Source organism: Ranitomeya imitator, chromosome 1, assembly GCF_032444005.1.
Source record: "Ranitomeya imitator isolate aRanImi1 chromosome 1, aRanImi1.pri, whole genome shotgun sequence".
Classification (NCBI taxonomy): Eukaryota; Metazoa; Chordata; class Amphibia; order Anura; family Dendrobatidae; genus Ranitomeya; species Ranitomeya imitator.
Window position 1 is genome coordinate 22348671 of NC_091282.1, and position 14449 is coordinate 22363119.

The following is a 14449-nucleotide window of genomic DNA, read 5'->3' on the forward strand; positions in this document are numbered from 1 at the left end:
CTTGGGGGTTCAAAGTTTTCACAACACATCTAGATAAGTTCCATGGGAGGTCTAGTTTCCAATATGGGGTCACTTGTGGGTGGTTTCTACTGTTTGGGTACATCAGGGGCTCTGCAAATGCAACGTGACGCCTGCAGACCAATCCATCTAAGTCTGCATTCCAAATGGCGCTCCTTCCCTTCCGAGCTCTGCCATGAGCCCAAACAGTGGTTCCCCCCCACATATGGGGTATCAGCGTACTCAGGACAAATTGAACAACAACTTTTGGGGTCCAATTTATTCTGTTACCCTTGTAAAAATACAAAGCTGGGGGCTAAAAAATCATTTTTGTGAAAAAAAAAAGAATTTTTATTTTCACGGGTCTGCGTTATAAACTGTAGTGAAACACTTAGGGGTTCAAAGTTCTCACAACACATCTAGATAAGTTCCATGGGAGGTCTAGTTTCTAATATGGGGTCACTTGTGGGGGGTTTGTACTGTTTGGGTACATCAGGGGCTCTGCAAATGCAACGTGACTCCTGCAGACCAATCCATCTAAGTCTGCATTCCAAATGGCGCTCCTTCCCTTCCGAGCTCTGCCATGCGCCCAAACAGTGGTTCCCCCCCACATATGGGGTATCAGCGTACTCAGGACAAATTGGACAACAACTTTTGGGGTCCAATTTATTATGTTACCCTTGTGAAAATACAAAACTGGGGGCTAAAAAATTTTTGCGAAAAAAAAATAAATTTATTTTAACAGCTCTGCGTTATAAACTGTAGTGAAACACTTGGGGGTTCAAAGCTCTCAAAACACATCTAGATAAGTTCCTTAGAGGGTCTAGTTTCCAAAATGGTGTCACTTGTGGGGGTTTTTAATGTTTAGGCACATCAGGGGCTCTCCAAACCAACATGGCGTCCCATCTTAATTCCAGTCAATTTTGCATTGAAAAGTCAAATGGCGCTCCTTCCCTTCCGAGCTCTGCTATGCACCCAAAAAGTGGTTTACCCCCACATATGGGGTATCGTCGCACTCAGGACAAATTGCACAACAATTTTTGTGGTCTAATTTCTTCTCTTACCCTTGGGAAAATAAAAAATTGGGGGCGAAAAGATCATTTTTGTGAAAAAATAAGATTTTTTATTTTTACGGCTCTGCATTATAAACTTCTGTGAAGCACTTGTTGGGTCAAAGTGCTCACCACACATCTAGATAAGTTCCTTAAGGGGTCTACTTTTCAAAATGGTGTCACTTGTGAGGGGTTCCAATGTTTAGGCACATCAGGGGCTCTCCAAACGCAACATGGCGTCCCATCTCAATTCCAGTCAATTTTGCATTGAAAAGTCAAATGGCGCTCCTTTCCTTCCGAGCTCTGCCATGCGCCCAAACAGTGGTTTACCCCCACATATGGGGTATCGTCGCACTCAGGACAAATTGCACAACAACTTTTGTGGTCTAATTTCTTCTCTTACCCTTGGGAAAATAAAAAATTGGGGGCGAAAAGATCATTTTTGTGAAAAAATAAGATTTTTTATTTTTACGGCTCTGCATTATAAACTTCTGTGAAGCACTTGTTGGGTCAAAGTGCTCACCACACATCTAGATAAGTTCCTTAAGGGGTCTACTTTTCAAAATGGTGTCACTTGTGAGGGGTTCCAATGTTTAGGCACATCAGGGGCTCTCCAAACGCAACATGGCGTCCCATCTCAATTCCAGTCAATTTTGCATTGAAAAGTCAAATGGCGCTCCTTTCCTTCCGAGCTCTGCCATGCGCCCAAACAGTGGTTTACCCCCACATATGGGGTATCGTCGCACTCAGGACAAATTGCACAACAACTTTTGTGGTCTAATTTCTTCTCTTACCCTTGGGAAAATAAAAAATTGGTGGCGAAAAGATTATTTTTGTGAAAAAATATGATTTTTTATTTTTACGGCTCTGCATTATAAACTTCTGTGAAGCACTTGTTGGGTCAAAGTGCTCACCACACCTCTAGATAAGTTCCTTAAGGGGTCTACTTTCCAAAATGGTGTCACTTGTGGGGATTTCAATGTTTAGGCACATCAGGGGCTCTCCAAACGCAACATGGCATCCCATCTCAATTCCAGTCAATTTTGCATTGAAAAGTAAAATGGCGCTCCTTCCCTTCCGAGCTCTGCCATACGCCCAAACAATGGTTTACACCCATATACGGGGTATCAGCGTACTCAGGACAAATTGGCCAACAATTTTTGAGGTTCAATTTCTTCTCTTACTCTTGGGAAAATAAAAAATTGGGGGCGAAAAGATCATTTTTGTGAAAAAATATGATTTTTTATTTTTACGGCTCTGCATTATAAACTTCTGTGAAGCAATTGGTGGGTCAAAGTGGTCACCACACATCTAGATAAGTTCCTTAGGGTGTCTACTTTCCAAAATGGTGTCACTTGTGGGGGGTTTCAATGTTTAGGCACATCAGTGGCTCTCCAAACGCAACATGGTGTCCCATCTCAATTCCTGTCAATTTTGCATTTAAAAGTCAAATGGCGCTCCTTCCCTTCCGAGCTCTGCCATGCGCCCAAACAGTGGTTTACCCCCACATATGGGGTATCAGCGTACTCAGTACAGATTGTACAACAATGTTTGGCATCCATTTTATCCTGTTACCCTTGGTAAAATAAAACAAATTGGAGCTGAAATAAATTTTGTGTGAAAAAAAGTTAAATATTCATTTTTATTTAAACATTCCAAAAATTCCTGTGAAACCCCTGAAGGGTTAATAAACTTCTTGAATGTGGTTTTGAGCACCTTGAGGGGTGCAGTTTTTAGAATGGTGTCACACTTGGGTATTTTCTATCATATAGACCCCTCAAAATGACATCAAATGAGATGTGGTCCCTAAAAAAAAATGGTGTTGTAAAAATGAGAAATTGCTGGTCAACTTTGAACCCTTATAACTCCCTAACAAAAAAAAATTTTGGTTCCAAAATTGTGCTGATGTAAAGGAGACATGTGGGAAATGTTACTTATTAAGTATTTTGCGTGACATATCTCTGTGATTTAAGGGCATAAAAATTTAAAGTTGGAAAATTGCGAAATTTTCAAAATTTTCGCCAAATTTCCGTTTTTTTCACAAATAAACGCAAGTTATATCGAATAAATGTTACTACTAAAATGAAGTACAATATGTCACGAGAAAACAATGTCAGAATCGCCAAGATCCGTTGAAGCGTTCCAGAGTTATAACCTCATAAAGGGACAGTGGTCAGAATTGTAAAAATTGGCCCGGTCATTAACGTGCAAACCACCCTCGGGGCTTAAGGGGTTAAAGAAGAAGTTACAGGTCTGTGAGAGCCAGAAATCTTGATTGTTTGTTTCTGACCAAATACTTATTTTCCACCATAATATGCAAATAAAATGTTAAAAAAACAGACAATGATTTTCTGGATTTTTTTTTCTCAGTTTGTCTCCCATAGTTGAGGTCTACCTATGATGTAAATTACAGACGCCTCTCATCTTTTTAAGTGGTGGAACTTGCACTATTGCTGACTGACTAAATACTTTTTTTGCCCCACTGTGTATGTGTGTATATATATATATATATATATATATATATATATATATATATATATATATATATATATATATATATATATATATATATATATATATATATATATATATATATATACATACACACACACACGCTTTGCTGCCTTTTTTTCTGCTGTTAAAAATTGAATTTTTGGCCAAATTATTAAATAATACCTCACTATTTTTGTATATTTTTGCACTATATTTTTCGGTGTGCAGCCAAGCCCAAACATGTTCGGTCTCGCATGAGGGGTGTTCGTACTGGGAGGCATTGAGAGTGTACTGGCCAGCCCGCCTAATCGAAAAGTAGGGGCGTGACTAATAGGCTGTGAACCAGACACTATGCAGTACCATTGTGTGAACAACACCCTATGTGGGCCTTTATTGTGCAATTGTATACTGGGCAGTCACCCCTCCAGGAGTGGGTATGTGGAGAGTGGCTGTTGATCTGGTATTTTGCACCTGTGTTGCTAACATCTTGCTTTATGGGCTGGCTGCACCCTGCAGTGCATTTGTTCCAAGATCTGGGCAGGTAAGTTTTGCTGCCACGCAGTGTATAGCAGCCACGTAATATATAACACTGCCTATGTAGTATATACAGTTAGGGCCAGAAATATTTGGACAGTGACACAATTTTCGCGAGTTGGGCTCTGCATGCCACCACATTGGATTTGAAATGAAATCTCTACAACAGAATTCAAGTGCAGATTGTAACGTTTAATTTGAAGGGTTGAACAAAAATATCTGATAGAAAACGTAGGAATTGTACACATTTCTTTACAAACACTCCACATTTTAGGAGGTCAAAAGTAATTGGACAAATAAACATAACCCAAACAAAATATTTTTATTTTCAATATTTTGTTGCAAATCCTTTGGAGGCAATCACTGCCTTAAGTCTGGAACCCATGGACATCACCAAACGCTGGGTTTCCTCCTTCTTAATGCTTTGCCAGGCCTTTACAGCCGCAGCCTTCAGGTCTTGCTTGTTTGTGGGTCTTTCCGTCTTAAGTCTGGATTTGAGCAAGTGAAATGCATGCTCAATTGGGTTTAGATCTGGAGATTGACTTGGCCATTGCAGAATGTTCCACTTTTTGGCACTCATGAACTCCTGGGTAGCTTTGGCTGTATGCTTGGGGTCATTGTCCATCTGTACTATGAAGCGCCGTCCAATCAACTTTGCAGCATTTGGCTGAATCTGGGCTGAAAGTATATCCCGGTACACTTCAGAATTCATCCGGCTACTCTTGTCTGCTCTTATGTCATCAATAAACACAAGTGACCCAGTGCCATTGAAAGCCATGCATGCCCATGCCATCACGTTGCCTCCACCATGTTTTACAGAGGATGTGGTGTGCCTTGGATCATGTGCCGTTCCCTTTCTTCTCCAAACTTTTTTCTTCCCATCATTCTGGTACAGGTTGATCTTTGTCTCATCTGTCCATAGAATACTTTTCCAGAACTGAGCTGGCTTCTTGAGGTGTTTTTCTGCAAATTTAACTCTGGCCTGTCTATTTTTGGTATTGATGAATGGTTTGCATCTAGATGTGAACCCTTTGTATTTACTGTCATGGAGTCTTCTCTTTACTGTTGACTTAGAGACAGATACACCTACTTCACTGAGAGTGTTCTGGACTTCAGTTGATGTTGTGAACGGGTTCTTCTTCACCCAATTAAGTATGCGGCGATCATCCACCACTGTTGTCATCCGTGGACGCCCAGGCCTTTTTGAGTTCCCAAGCTCACCAGTCAATTCCTTTTTTCTCAGAATGTACCCAACTGTTGATTTTGCTACTCCAAGCATGTCTGCTATCTCTCTGATGGATTTTTTCTTCTTTTTCAGCCTCAGGATGTTCTGCTTCACCTCAATTGAGAGTTCCTTTGACCGCATGTTGTCTGCTCACAGCAACAGCTTCCAAATGCAAAACCACACACCTGGAATCCACCCCTGACCTTTTAACTACTTCATTGATTACAGGTTAACGAGGGAGACGCCTTCAGAGTTAATTGCAGCCCTTAGAGTCCATTGTCCAATTACTTTTGGTCCCTTGAAAAAGAGGACGCTATGCATTACAGAGCTATGATTCCTAAACCCTTTCTCCGATTTGGATGTGGAAACTATCATATTGCAGCTGGGAGTGTGCACTTTCAGCCCATATTACATATATAATTGTATTTCTGAACATGTTTTAGTAAACAGCTAAAATAACAAAACTTGTGTCACTGTCCAAATATTTCTGGCCCTAACTGTAGCAGCCACGCGGTATCTAACAGCCCACGTAGTATACAGCAGTGTGGGCACCATATCACTTAAAAAAATAATTAAAATAAAAAATAGTTACATTACATTTTTTTTTACTATTGATGCCGCATAGGCAGCATCAATAGTAAAAAGTTCGGGACACACAGGGTTAATAGCAGCGGTTACGGAGTGCGTTACCTGCGCCACAACGCGGTCCGTTACCGCCGGCATTAACCCTGTATGAGCGGTGACTGGAGGGGAGTATGGAGCGGGCGCTGGGCACTGACTGCGGGGAGTAAGGAGCGGCCATTTTCTTCCGGACTGTGCCCGCAGCGACCAATCAGCGACTTGGATTTCCATGACAGACAGAGGCCGCGACCAATGAATATCCGTGACAGAGACAGATGGAAGTGACCCTTAGACAATTACATAGTAGATATATATGCATCAGCTTTTGTTCTGGCCAATAGATTTCTTAAGCCGCCACCACGACAAGGTAGACTCTTTTGGCCAGGCCCTACTCTACTCTAACCTATTAATCATTTGTTAAAATACCCAATACTCTTATTAGGTATATTTTTCTTTAACCCTTTCACGACATGTGCCGTATTATTACTGTGCATGCCGTGTCTCCCCCTTTGATGTGGGCTCCGGCGGTGAGCCCACATCAAAGTCGCGACATGTCAGCTGTTTTGTACAGCTGACATGCGCGCGCAATAGCGGCGGGTGAAATCGCGATTCACCCGCCGCTATTAACCTGTTAAATGCCGCTGTCAAACGCAGACAGACGCGTTTTTTTTTTTAACTTTTGCCATGCTTCAATAGCCTCCATGGGAGGCTAGAAGCTGGCACCACTCGATCGGCTCTGCTACATAGCAGCGATCTGATATTCGCTGCTATGTAGCAGAAATGCACGTGTGCTGTGAGCGCCGACCACAGAGGCGCGCTCACAGCAGGCCGGCATTAGTAACCATAGAGGTCTCAAGGGCCTCTATGGTTACCTTCCTGATGCATCGCCGATCCCCGATCATGTGACTGGGGTCGGTGATGAGGTTATTTCCGGACGCCCGGCCGGATGTGGTAGTTAAATGCCGCTGTCTGCGTTTGACAGCGGCATTTAACCGGCACTCGGAATTTTTTTCCCCATTTTCTAGTACTAGACATGGTAAAACCAATGATGACGTTCAAAAGTACAACTCGTCCCGCAAAAAACAAGCCCTCACATGGCCATATTGACGAAAAAATAAAAAAAAGTTATGGCTCTGGGAAGGAGGGGAGCGAAAAACCAAAACACAAGAACAAAAAAGGGCCGTGGCATGAAGGGGTTAAGGGAATGAGTCACATACATTTGTTTAGAATAATTGAATCCAGATTGTGACTTTTTATAATCTATATTTCTGATTGCAGATTATTGTTTTCTGTACATTTATGGAAGCGGTCGGAGGATATGAGGCTGCGCTCGGACCACAGTGCATGGACGGGCCGCGGGTCTCCCGACTACAACTCTGCAGCCTCACAGCATGTATGAGGATGGGGGCCGGGAGATCGGCGCCCAGTCTATGCAGTGCGAGCACAGATAGGTTTCCCAAATAAAGGTGTTTTCCAATCATATGTACCCACTTTTGATTTTTCCGTCATTATGGCCATGTGAGGGCTTGTTTTTTGCAGGATGAGTTGTGCTTTTGAATGACATGATTGGTTTTACCAAATAGTGTACCGGAAAATGGGAAAAACAAGTTCAAAGGGCGGTGAAATGGCAAAAAAATAGAATTATTCTTACCGTTAATTCGGTTTCTAGGAGCCTTCCACGACAGCCACCAGGAGGTTGTCTCCATTCCCTAATGGGGGACAGGAAGCACAAGAGGTTAAAAACCCCTCCCACCTCCCATTAACCAGTGACTTACAACTGAACCCATAGCATCGGTTACCTTTAGGTTCTCAGAAAAATATCCAAGAACATCGGGAGGGAATTAATGCTGTCGTGGAAGGCTCCTAGAAACCGAATTAACGGTAAGAATAATTCTATTTTCTCTAGTAGCCTTCCACGACAGCCACCAGGAGGGATGCCAACCAATTCTGTATTTAGGGAGGGACCACAGCTTGAAGAACCTTTCGGCCAAAAGCAAGATCCTGATTGGACCAGAAATCCAATCTATAATGTTTAGTAAATGTGTGTAGAGAAGACCATGTTGCTGCCCTGCAAATCTGCTCCGAAGAAGCGCCAGCCCTTTCAGCCCAAGAGACGGAAGTAGATCTGGTGGAATGAGCCTTTAGGCCCGCAGGAACAGCAATATTCTGATTTAGGTATGCTTCAGAAATGGCCTTTTTTATCCAGTTGGCAATGGTACTCTTCGCTACCTTCTTGCCTTTGTTTCTGCCAGAAAGATGAACGAAGAGATTTTTGTCAATTCTAAATGATTTAGTATAATCTAAGTAGTATAAAACTATACGTCGTACGTCCAAAGTATGGAACCTGTGTTCTTCCGGATTTGAAGGATTGTGACAAAACGATGGGAGGACTATGTCCTGTGATCGATGGAATTCTGACACTACCTTCGGTAGGAAACAAGGATCTGGACGGAATACGATGGAGTCATCTCTTATGGTAAGATAAGGCTCTCTAATTGAGAGAGCTTGTATTTCCCCCACTCTTCTTGCGGTAGAAATTGCAACCAAGAAGGCCGTCTTGCAGGACAGAAGATGCGAGGAACAAGATGATAGTGGCTCAAATGGAGGAGCCGTAAGACCCTTTAGAACTATGTTTAGGTCCCAGGATGGCACAAAAATTTGTTTTCTTGGACAAGGTCTTGATGCCGCGACCATAAACCTCTTTATCCAACGATGACCTGCAAGATCCTGATCGAAGACGGAACTCAAGGCTGACACTTGAACTTTCAAGGTACTTGGCTTCAGCCCTAATTCTAATCCCTTTTGCAAAAAATCTAATATTTGTGAAATATTAGGATGAAAAGGGTCAGGTTTATGAGGATGACACCACGAGGAGAATCTTTTCCAGATTTTTCCATATATGGCATTGGTAATAGGTTTCCTAGATTTTTGTAGAGTAGAGATTACTGACTCTGAAAGGCCCTTAGCTCTTAGTACCTGGGCTTCAATAGCCAGGCTGCCAGTTTGAACTTCTGTGGCTCCGGGTGATAAAAGGGGCCCTGGCAGAGAAGATCTTCTGATACCTGAAGAAAGACTGGACCGTCCACCTTTAATTCTTCGATGAGGTGGTACCAGCTCCTTTTCTGCCACGCTGGAGCTACTAGGATAGTCTGGACCTGATCGTCCCGGATCTTCCGGAGGGTCTTCGCAAGTAACGGTATTGGAGGGAACCCGTAAGCCAGATGGAACTTCCAAGTATGAGCGAAGGCGTCTACTCCCTGAGACCTGTCTTTGGGGTTTAGGGAGAAGTAGTTCTTGACCTGTGCATTCTGGCTGGACGCTAGAAGGTCTATATCGGGAAGACCCCACCTGTCTGTCAACATTTTGAAAACGTCCGTCTTCAGGCTCCATTCTCCTGGATGCAAGTCGTGACGGCTTAGGCGATCTGCCTGGACATTCACCGACCCCTTGAGGTGTAACGCTGAAAGTGAGAGGAGATGTTTCTCTGCCCAGCAAAATATCCTGTTTGATATTGCTTTTAGTTGGTTGAACTTTGGACTCCCCTGGTGTTTTAGATGCGCGACAGTCGTCATATTGTCCGAATAAATTCTGACATGTTGACCTATAATGAGACTGCTGGCTGCCAGAAGGGCCCTCTCCACTGCCAACAATTCTCTGAGGTTGGAGGAACTGGAACTTTCTCTCTGATTCCAGTGACCCTGGAATGGGATTTGTGAGACCACTGCTCCCCAACCTTTTTGACTGGCGTCTGTTGTCACCGTAATTAGCGGATCTTGCACCCAGTCTACACCCTTCAGCAGGTTTGATTGGATCGACCACCAGGTTAACGAGGCCTTTACATTCCCTGGAGTGTAAACTCTTCTGTTTAAGGAATTTGGATTCCCGTTCCAGTTCCCTAAGATGTGCGCCTGCAGAACTCTGGAGTGGCTCTGAGCCCACTGGACTGATTGTATACAGGCCGTCATCGATCCCAGAAGAGACATCGCAGTTCGTAAGGTCGGAGAACGTTGTTTCCTGAAGTGTGAGACCTTGGAAATTAAATTTATCCGATGTTCCTCTGGTAAGAAGGACTTTTGACCTTCTGAATCCAGGAGGACTCCAAGGAATTTCCTCACCTTTGATGGTGACAGCCGAGATTTTTTCAGGTTTGGAATCCAACCCAACCCCTGTAAGGCTGCAGTCACACTATCAGTATTTAGTCAGTATTTTACATCAGTATTTGTAAGCCAAAACCGGGAGTGGAACAAATAGAGGAAAAGTATAATAGAAACATATGCACCACTTCTGTATTTATCACCCTCTCCTGGTTTTGGCTTACAAATACTGATGTAAAATACTGATCAAATACTGCTAGTGTGAGGGCAGCCTAAGATGTTCAGAGTTCTGGAAACTCTCTGATTGAGAACTTCGGCGGAAGGACCAATTATTAACAGGTCGTCTAAGTACGGGACTATGGCGATGTCTTGACTCCTGATATGGGCTACTGCTTCCGCCATGACTCTGGAGAACACCCTTGGGGCTGAGGAGATCCCGAAGGGGAGAACGTTGTACTGAAAATGTAAGATCTTTTGGTTGAATTGAACCGCAAATCTCAGGTATTTCCTGTGGCAAGGATGTATTGGAATATGGAAATAGGCATCCTTGAGGTCTATTGTTGCCATATATGAGTGAGGAGCTATTAGAGGGATGGCTGTTTTTACTGACTCCATCTTGAACTTGCGGTATGTTATGTATCTGTTCAGAGCCTTCAGATTTATTATAATCCGAGATTGTCCGGAAGGCTTTTTTACTATGAAGATACGGGAATAGTGGCCTTCCCCCCGCTCGTTCACTGGAACCAAGGAAATAGCTCTTGAGTTTAGCAAGTCCTGAATTCCGGCCATCATCAACTTTTGAGTCTCCCGAGATGACAGGGAGGTGACTCTTACGATCCTGGGAGGAGGCGCATCGAACTCTATCAGCAGACCCTGTTGGATAACACTCACCACCCAGGGGCTGTTGGAGATATTCTGCCAACTGTGGACAAAGTCCGAAAGCCTCCCCCCTACCGGATCGGAGTCATTGCTTCTCTTGTTGTGTTTGTTGGGGAATAAGGATGTTTTTAGGCTTCCCCTTAGCATAACTCCACCTTCCGGATTTTCCTTTCCCTCTACCCTGGGAGGGGTGGGGCTGGGAGGGCCGAAAAAAACGCTTCCTGGGAGGCTTCTGTTCAGGGAGGGTTTTCTTTCTGTCTGTGGCTTTCTCTAAGATATCATCTAAGGAGGGCCCAAACACATATTCACCCTTAAAGGGAATAGAACACAGTTTTATTTTTGACGTAACATCTCCGCTCCACATTTTTAACCAGAGAGCTCTTCTGGCTGAATTTCTCTGGACCAAGGATCTGGCGGCCACACGGATAGATTCCAGTGAGGCGTCTGCAAGGAACCCTGTTGCTCTGTGCAAGATAGGCAAAGAGTCCAGTACTTCTTCTCTTGGGGTACCCTGAGAGATGTGGCTTTCTAACTCTTCTATCCAACGGAAGAGCGAGCGGGCAACACATGTGGATGCTATATTGTACCGGAGGGCTGAGGTAGACGTTTCCCAGGATTTTTTGAGAAGACTCTCAATCTTCCTATCCAAGGGGTCTTTTAATTGGGAAGAATCCTCGAACGGCAGAGCCGTCTTTTTAGCCACTCTAGCCACTTGGACATCAATTTTTGGAATGTTCCATTTTATTGAGTCTTCATCAAGAGGAAATCGGTGCTTAAAATCTGGAGGCGTTGTTAGCCGTTTCTCGGGTAATTCCCATTCATTATTAATCATATCAATTATGCTTTTATGGACGGGAAACCCGGGCTGCTTTTCAGCATGTATACCAAACAGCTCGTCTTGTATAGACTGAGGCACTGATTCCTCTTTTAGCCCCATTGTGTTCCTCACAGCCGATACCAAATCCTCAATATATTCTGAGGAAAAAAGGTATTTCCTGATCTCCGCAGATTTATGGGGTAACGTGTCTTCCCACTTGACAGAGGAGGACGTATAGGACTCCTCAGACTCTGACTCAGAGTACTCCTGGATTTTCCTCTTTTTGGGGAGAGATGGACCAGGTGAGGATGGTGGCGGAGGTGGAGGTGGGGCGAGTGTAGCCAAGGAGGTTTGAACCTCCTGCCTAACCAAGGAGCGGATTTCATCAATCAAAGAAGGGTGTTCCGCTCTGACGATTTTATCCGTACAAGGTTGGCATAACTTTTTCTCCCAATCTGGTGGCATTTTCGCATTACAGGTAGCACATCTACGCTTGGTAATGTTTTTAGGGCCTGGCTTGACTCCCTGCAATGAGAGAGGAAGCCGTGTAAGAAAAGGTATATTATGTACCTTTAAATGGGACACCCTCTGCCGTACTTACTAGGGCCTGAGGAGCGCTGGGCTCTGCAGCTGCAGGGCAAGACGAGTCCATGCTTACAGCAGGCTTACCTGAGACGTCTTCGCAGCTTATATAGAAAATAAGTCTGCAACCAGCGTGTGCAATTAGCCGCCCCTCCCCCTCCGCAGTCCCAGGCAGGCGTGCGAGGATGCAGCGTGCCTCGCACGCCGTTCGGTAATCCATTGCTCTGGACTTGTGTCGCTCCTGTGCAGGAGCGCCGACCCGGAAGTGGAGCGCCACTGACTTTCGGGTCGCCGAACAGCGCGCGCTGGAGGGGGAGACGCCGGAGAGCTCAGGGAGGCCTCCGGGTGGGCTCACCGGCCAGCTTTGTCCCCGCGAGAGGACGCAGGAGGACCGGGAACGCGGTCCCAGAATCCGGAGGAGACGGGAGACACAAAGCAGGAGGAAGCCGCGGAGGACCCGACCATAAGTGCCCGGCGAAAGATCTGATTCAGGTACTCTGCTAGAGCCGCCGCAGCAGCGCACCAGGAACCTCTCCATGCCCCATGGGGGACAGGAAAGACACTGGTTAATGGGAGGTGGGAGGGGTTTTTAACCTCTTGTGCTTCCTGTCCCCCATTAGGGAATGGAGACAACCTCCTGGTGGCTGTCGTGGAAGGCTACTAGAGAAAAAAGGAATTCTACAAATGTTTTTGGTCATTTTCATTACCATGTTCATCAAATGTTAAAACTGACCGGCCGTTATGATTCTCCAGGTCATTACATGTTTATAGATACCCAACATGTCTAGGTTCTTTTTTATTTATGTGGTGAAAAAAAAAATCCAAATTTTGTCAAAAGAGAAAAAAAAAAGTTGCCATTTTTTGAGACCGGTAATGTTACCATTTTTTGTGATCTGGGCCTGGGCGAGGGCTTATGTTTTGCACGCCGATCTGACGTTTTTATTGATACCACCTTGGTGTAGATGTGATCTTTTTATCGCCCATTATTGCAATGTCGCAACGACTAAAAAAAGTAATTCTGCAGTTTTTTATTTTTTTTTTCCGCGTTACGCCGTTTACCTATCAGATTATTTTTATGTATTGATAGATCTGGCAATTCTGAACACGGCAATGCCAAGCATGTGTATTTTTTATTATATTATTTTAAATGGGGGGGCGATTTAAACTTTCATATATTTTTTTAAAACTTTTTTTTTTTTTCCACTTTTTACTAGCTGCGATCATCCGATCGCCTCCGCTTCACATAGCTGCAGCCCTGCTCTACTGTATGTAGCAGAAAGGCTCACTTGCTACGAGTGCCGACCACTGGGCGATGCTCATAACAGAGCGATGACAACCACAGGGGTCTGCTGCAGATCCCAGGTTGTCATGCCAACCTATCTGCCACCCGCAGTCATGCGACACGGGCGCTGATGGTCATGGTTTGCTCCGCGCTTCCGGCGTGTGCATGTCAGAGATTGACAGCGGCATTTAACATGTTAACATGATTCCACCTGCATCTGTTAGGGGCACATGAGACCTGATCTGATCGGCTTTCACGTCCCCCTATCAGATGTCATGTGACGAAAAAGGTGCGGGCTCATCTCCGAAACAGGGGGAGGCACCCGGACACTGCACATCACTGGGTGTTAAGGGGTTAATAGATGTAATATATTCACAGATTATACACTACCAAAAATCTGTTTATTGGTATTCATTAAAAACATAAATTCTACAATAAATAAATACACCCAAAATAAGAGAACTCAAAAAGTGATAGAATGGGAAAAACAGCAAAGCGCCAAATACAGAGAGATCACACTATGTCACCTACTCTTGTTCCTACCTGTCCGCAGACGGCTCTCGTAAAACGCAATTGGCGCCACCGCTCCTTGTCGACTTGCCATGGTCACCGCCACCGCCTCCTCGGCCTCTCCCTGTCAGATGCAAGATGCAGACTTCCCTTAGCAGCCTCTCGTCACTCCCGTAAGCAGCCTCCCCCTGACAGGCGCAGAATTCCCTCAGCAGCCTCCCCCCTCCTCACCTCCCTACAGCGGCCTCCCCTCTCCTCAGCGGCCTCCCCTCTCCTCAGCGGCCTCCCTTCACCGGCCTCCCCTCTCCTCAGCGGCCTCCCCTCTCCTCACCTCAGCGGCCTCACCTCACAGGCCTCCCCTCT

General features: G+C 44.8%; 1 protein-coding gene across 1 annotated transcript in view; it reads right to left on the reverse strand.

The window, feature by feature from the left end:
• Window positions 1-14231, reverse strand: part of LOC138658815 (dynein axonemal intermediate chain 1-like) — a 36897-nt gene extending 22666 nt beyond the window's left edge. Inside the window, exon 1 of the mRNA XM_069745863.1 lies at window positions 14120-14231. The gene's annotated coding sequence lies outside the window, so the exon portion shown is untranslated. The remainder of the gene's footprint in view (window positions 1-14119) is intronic.
• Between the last annotated feature and the right edge of the window lie 218 nt (window positions 14232-14449).